The 7,196-nt window shown below is 42.2% G+C and overlaps 1 long non-coding RNA gene across 1 annotated transcript; it reads left to right on the top strand.

Annotated features, from left to right (window-relative positions):
• Positions 1-5,242: 5,242 nt before the first annotated feature.
• On the top strand, positions 5,243-6,921 carry LOC132891655 (uncharacterized). The gene is made up of 4 exons (XR_009655348.1): positions 5,243-5,405; positions 5,526-6,076; positions 6,171-6,324; positions 6,438-6,921. It is a non-coding gene; the product is annotated as an uncharacterized LOC132891655 (long non-coding RNA).
• Positions 6,922-7,196: the final 275 nt, after the last annotated feature.

Raw genomic sequence — 7,196 nt, 5'->3', positions numbered from 1 at the left:
TTCCCATACCCGACACGCCTTTCCAAGAATGGCAGATCGACTTCACTCACATGCCAAAGCAGGGCCCGTTCAAATACCTTTTGGTCATGATTGACAAATTTTCACGGTGGATTGAGGCTTTCCCGTGTAGCAAAGAGAACGCCCGAACAGCAGTGAACAAACTTACACAGGAAATTATCCCACGTTACGGTCTTCCGGTAGGAATTGACTCTGATAAGGGAACGCCGTTCACCTCTAAGGTAACGCAGGAGCTATGTAAAGACCTCAAGATCAATTGGCGTTTTCATATCCCATACCATCCACAGTCCTCTGGCATTGTGGAGCGCGCGAATAGAACAATTAAGGGTAAGTTGCATAAGGCTATGCAAGACGCAGGCACGAAAAATTGGGTCCAAGTTTTACCGTTGGTCCTCGCTGATATGCGCATGACTGCTCAGGTCACTCTCGACAATTTATCTCCGTACGAGCTCGTCATGGGACGCCCCTTTCCTGTCCCTTGGCGTAGAGGCATGCAGGTTATAGGAACGGGTGATCTTGAAGTACATCTCAGCGAGTACGCGGTGGGTCTCATGCGGGTGCTGGATGAGTATTGGGCGAGAGTAAATTCCAAAAAGCCTCCCATTCCAGAGGCACACACTCACCCCTTTGAGGTAGGGGACAGAGTTTTAGTAAAGAGATTCGCTAAACTAAACGCTCCCATGGAGGAGTCACCCTACAGTGGGCCCACCGATGTACTCGCTGTAACTCGCACGGCTGTGCTAACGGACCTTTTTCCACAGTGGATCCATGCCAGCAGAATAAAGAAGGCTCCAATGTAATAGAAATCTATATTGTTGATGCTTAACAGATTTTTGTGTTTCAGAAAGTTGCTGTGACAATAGCTGACGGCCTTTTCAGGGATCCCCTTCCAGCATCTGGAGCAATCCAGTTTCGGCTGATCTACAAAGAGGGGATGGTTGGTGAGTCTTGCAAAGTTCTGGGCTGAAGAGTCTGAAAAGCACGGGAGCCTGTGATATTTTTCGCCGTCTGCACCCTGTGAGCATTAGAGAACAAAGTCAGTGACCAGTATGACTTTCTTCATCATCGTGCTGATCTCAACGCTTGGGGCAGGGTTACCCGCACAAGCAATACACCGGGACCCAAGGGATAACGAGTTTTGGAAATATATAAACTTCACTGTAAAAACATCAATGAATATGAGTATACCTTGTTATGTGTGTTCTTTGTTACCCCATGACAGCAGCGATCCTTTTCCGGTCCGAATAGCCCCATCTAACTACTCTAAGGTTAATATGACATGGCTCAGCCTGTGGCCCTCGTATACTCAAACTAAGGTTTTCCTGACAGACAATACAGACCCAGAGGTAAGGTTGTCAATACACTGGGATACCTCTATGAATTATTCAGTATGCTTTCATCGATATGAAGGTGACGGTACGGAAGTAGACCGAGAGGCGTTCAATCACTGTAGTCTTTCGAACCCAACCGTATGTATCCGGAGAAATTTTTCTTCCCCCTGGCAGAAAGGTCTACCTGGCTGCCGTTGTCAACATATCTTTAACCTGAAACGGGACACGGCGGGACGTACCATGTTTAATTCTGACTACCCGATCTGGCTACCAGATTGGTATTGGGATTGCAACCGGGGTAAGTTGTGGTCTTACCTTCCCTCTCTTCAACGCGGCCTGTGTGCCCTGGTTCAGGTCCAGCATGCATTTACTGTTGTGCCCGTCCCTGAGGTTCTCAATACGGGCCAAAGGCGGCGATCCGTAGACGACGATTTTTTCCCGCCTTCTGAACATCAATTAGAAAGCAAATGGAATAAATTTTGGCAATCGTTGGTCCCACAATACGGTCTAACACAGGTATGGAACCAACTAGAAGTAACTCACTATCGTCTTGCTACCTTTGTTAATGCTACTAACGCCGCTATGGAAGGCATCCGCGTCGAACTAACGGCGTTGCGCTTAATGACAACCCAGAATCGAATGGCTTTAGACATACTTCTCGCTAAAGAGGGCGGTGTTTGTGCAATGATAGGCGACTCTTGCTGTACCTTCGTTCCTAATAAGGACGACGAAAGCTTCGGGGAGATTGCAAAACAATTAAGAAAGATGCGACAGGTAGGTCACGATTTACATATGGACGAGCAAGCTAGCTCGCCCTGGGGATGGGGGTGGTTGCACGTTTTGTTCGGAAATCTGGCTCCTTATATCTCTATGATCATTCCCGTTGTGTTTATTGGCCTTCTGGTGTGCCTGTGTGGCCCGTTTCTTTTCCGTTGTTGCATGGATCGTATATATAATATGATGATCTCGCACACAGGTTATATCCCTGTGTCGGCCAAGACTGGGGTGTGAATAATACTCTGGGCTTGCGTCAGAGTATTAAAGAGGGGATTGTAAGAATATAATCCTGAATACTCCTAAACCTACTCTTGTAAATGCGCGGCCCAAGGGTGACTGTCGTGTAGTGTAGCAGTTTAGGGTTAACTTTAGGCCAGAGATAATACGCGCTGCTCTGTACATTTTGTACTTTTCATATGTTCTGTTCCTGTTTCATATCCTGATTTTGTCTATGTTTTTGTGTGAAACATCTTGTTGAACTGTGCATAACTCCTGTGTGACCTTGATACTGAGTGTGCAAAGCACATTCCATAACTTTCCACTGCTGATACTCCCTACGCAGAGTGTATATAAACGCCCGACGCAGCTGTGCGTTAGGGCATGACTGAGAATAAACCAGATTGATTTAACTCATGTGGTTCGCTCTCTTCTTGTCCTCGGAGATCTCCTGGTAACGCATCTGAACAGCACGCAGCGCAATCTTAACAACTACCATCGGAGGCATTGAAGTGTGCAAGGTGACGTTTCTCTTTCTGATGGGGTAAGTTTATTAATCTAAGGTTGTGTGGTTATTTTTGCATGTAACGGAGAATGTTGTGGTTTGGTTACATGAAACTAGCATTGTGTTAGTTGTATTATCATCATGCTATCTTTCTTACGGTGTGAGTAATTTTTCAACCACAAAATGTTAAAGTATACTTTTTTGTACTTCATAATTGTTTTGGGCATACTTTGCATGGAAGGAAAATTGACGTTGGCAATGGGCTTTTGTTTGTAAGCAACTAGCATTACGCTAGCTGTTGGGTCAAATTTTATTATGTGTAGATTATGATCAGAATATGAATCAGAATCAGTAGGTTAAATCAGGATATATGTAGGTATATGTAAGTTTAGTGAAATAGTAATTCTTAGCTTATTCTGTGTTAAAATTTAGTTTGAAATGACCTTAGGTCCGGCTGGACATTGTTTGGGAACATTTTGTTTATGAATGTGTATTTTGAACAGAGAAGTGTCTGAAGGTCTGTTTTAGTGTCAGATCGACTCATACCCACTTTGAAATAGTAGAATTAAAGTTCATGATCATGCTTATTCATTCAGTTGAATCTTAGGTCATGGCTTCATAAAGGCTATGAAATATACTGAAATATATTGAAATATACTATGGTAATGATTAATGTTAGTTTTATAGATCCCGTAATTAATGAATGCATTCCGTGATTAATGTTAGTTTCATAGTTCTAGATTAGTTTCATAATTATAATTAAGATCTTATGATTCTAAGGATTTTTAGTTTAAGAGCATTAACCTAATTTAGTTATAAGTTTAATCCTGTTAGTGGTTTAATTGTTCTCTCTCTTTCAGACATATTCTCATTGTTCTTGTGGTTAAGTTGTTCTTATTTTTTTATGTTTATTCTCTTATAACATTCATTATTAAGAGCATACTGTTATTTGTTATTTTACTTATGTTGATGGAATCAAGATAATCAAGATGTAATTTACTGACTGACCACACATTCATGTGTTAAGAATTATTCATGTTAATTATTAAGAATTAGTAAGATCCTTTCTGTGCAAACTAGTGTTTTTTGACCTTCTTCGTAGGCAAGACATTATCTGTTTAACATTCCAAACTATTCCACGAAGAATCAGACATAATATTGATTATAAGCCAAAATTCTGATATCTATCTGTACCTTACTGTCAGCAAAAATATGTTATTATATTATTATGATTGATTCAAGATCATTACACACTTCTACATAGACACACACCCATAGACACACACACACACACACACGAAGACAAAACATAAACATAGCAACACTATAAGACATTCCCACAAATGTTTTCATTCTGACGAAGCAAGCGAATAAACTGGCATGTGAACAACCCACACGTGTTCTCCTGTCCGTTTCTGAGCGATTGACTCGTCCTCGGGCCCGAAGGGAAGGCATCAGCACGAAGGAATCGGGGTCTCTTTCTGGGTGAACCCAACACTAGCCAAAACCTGTAGGCCTGTAATACATGACCACGTCTTTCTTTCTTATGCTGTAAGGAATGTAAGTAATGGGACTCTGTGTATGCAATTAGCATAACTTTACTAACTAGCCAAAATCTCAGAGATATGTACTAAGTACCAGTCAATAGAAGGAATTCAAGTATTATTCAAATTAATCTGGCTGTATACAGTAGGTGTCAAAGCTTTGTCCTCCAGTACACAAGGTGCTAAAGTGCAAAACAGTGACTTATTTTGTCTACGTGATTTGTCTACGTAGACAAGACTACATCCAAAGTCAGTTGACTAACATTGTGAAATTTCTCATTTTGTCTTTTTTCAGAATTGGCAAAGACACCTTAGCTGACATCGTCAAACACTTTGAAGAGAATGGGGCAACACCACGATTAAGGAAGAGGAAGAAGCAACAGCCACAGCCACCAGCTAAAATCATCAGCCATGAACACATAATCAGAGTTGTGGAATTTATAAAGAATTATGCAGAAGACCATGCCATCATGCTGCCTGGCCGACATCCTGGGCATAGAGACTGGCATGTGAAATTGTTGCCAACCCATGTGTCCAAGGCCTCGGTGTGGTGTCTCTACGTGAAATCTGCTAAGGAGCTTGGTAAATGTAAAAAATGATTTAGAACTGAGATCTTGTAATGTGAAGCACTTTAAGCAATTAAAGTTTAATTAACCATAAGGAATATCTGTTTTATTTTAGGTGAACGTGCAGTATGTAAATCAAGCTTCAGACAACTGTGGAAGCAGCTTCTACCTCACATTAGAAGTTGCAGGCCATGCACAGATCTGTGCTGGCAATGCCAGAGCAACAACGAGCTGCTGCTGCGAAGTGCAAACCTTCCAGAAGATAAAAAGTCTGGAGCAGTCAAGAAGCAGCATGATCATCTTGCACTTGTGCAGAAAGAGTGGGCGGTGTACAACAACATGGCTGCTGCCTGCAAAAAGACGTGTTGATTCCAAGCTGTCTTTTGGACCCTCTCTACCAGCAAGCAAGATGATCAGAATGCATTACAGCTTTGATTTTGCACAGCAGGTATTATTTAACAGACCTTTGCTTCAAACCAAAATCACCCTTCAAGGTACATTTAATAAATTACAGTGAAGTAATCATTTAATCTGATCCCCTGTCCATCTCTCCCTCTGTCTTCTTTAGTTACACTTTCCGTCAAACCCTCTTCAGCCTGGGCCGATGTATTTCCTGACTCCACGGAAATGTGGCCTGTTTGGTGTCCCTTGTGAAGGGCTGCAAAAACAAGTGAATTACCTGATTGATGAAGGCATGACACCTGTGATGACCTGGCGACTTGTCCAGGGTGTACCCCGCCTCTCGCCCGTAGTCAGCTGGGATAGGCTCCAGCTTGCCTGCGACCCTGTAGAACAGGATAAAGTGGCTAGAGAGATAATGAAGGCATGACATCAAGTAAGGGCAGCAATGAGGTCATCAGCTACATGCACCATTTCTTCAGCAACTTCGGAGTTGGAGAAACAGATGTCAACCTTCATTGTGACAACTGCAGTGGGCAGAATAAGAATAACTTCATGCTCTGGTACGCTGCCTGGCGGGTTGGACACAAGCTTCACAACACAATTGGCATCCACTTCCTTATTGCTGGACACACCAAATTTTCTCCTGACTGCGGCTTTGGACTAATCAAGCAAGCTTATATGAAGACCAGAGTCAACACTTTGGCAGACATAGCTAAGGTACTTCAACATTCTGCTTCTCTTCCACAACATTTTCTGTTCTGCTTCAATTAGACATTTAACTTATTTCTTTTTCTGCTCTTTTTGGCTTCAGGTAGTGGAAAAGAGCTCTCCTGAGAATAGGCACATATTCCACAGCTTGTTGGAATGGCAGATGGCAGAGTGTTAGTGAAGACCTTTGACTGGCAGAAGCATCTGAGTCCCTACTTCAGAAGACTCCCACGCATCAAGACTTATCAGCACTTCAGGTATATTGAAACTTTCACATTCTGTGCACACAAAGCAACATTTAATGAATATGATGTTTACAAGAAACTGGTTAGCCACATCTAAAATGTCGTATGTGCTTATTCTGTCACAGCTTTGATGCCAAGAGACCAGGTGTGATGCTTGCGAGAACTCACTGGGATGCAGAACCCTCCGAGTATCAGCTGCTGCACAATCCAGGGGTACTGCCCCCAACTGACAGTCTGCCTGTCCTCACCCACCTGGACTGAACATTGATAGGCAGACCTATCTTCAGGGTGCGATTTGTCAAAAAATCAGAAGGGGGGATTTTTTTTTTTTAATCATGAAACGTCACAAAATTAAGGTAATAATAGGCTAACAGCTCAATAACATCCGATGATATCAAATGGATAACACTAAATGAAAATGAACACTAAACCAGAGATAGTAAATTCATCTTCCTATCTCTCTGACTAAATACACGAACACTAACACAACAAAGTTCGCATTGCTTGTCGCGTTGCTGTGATGTTTCTCTCCCTCCGGATTAAATGGACAGTGACTCAAAAATCACTAAAATACATGAATACTAAATGAACAGTTTGCTCTGATGGCGCAGTTCACATTGTGCCCAGCTTTCCAATTTAAACTGTTTTTTTCTCATCCTTATACTTCCTGTTTCATGGACTGTAACGGATTTGCTTATTTAGTAATTTTAATACAGAATTTACTTTGAAATTATAATCAGACACTCCAACGCCCGCCCTAAAAAAAAAATCGGCCGTGAAAAAGGCGGCATCCGCCAAAAGGCGCGCTGTTTGCATCCCTGCATAGAACGCAAAGATATTGTTATTATCTACAATGTATCTATTTGCTGGGGACATTCGTGAAC

The sequence above is a fragment of the Neoarius graeffei genome, chromosome 9, assembly GCF_027579695.1.
Source record: "Neoarius graeffei isolate fNeoGra1 chromosome 9, fNeoGra1.pri, whole genome shotgun sequence".
NCBI lineage: Eukaryota > Metazoa > Chordata > Actinopteri > Siluriformes > Ariidae > Neoarius > Neoarius graeffei.
Note: the sequence above shows the minus strand (reverse complement) of the source record. Positions and strands in the feature narration are given on the sequence as shown.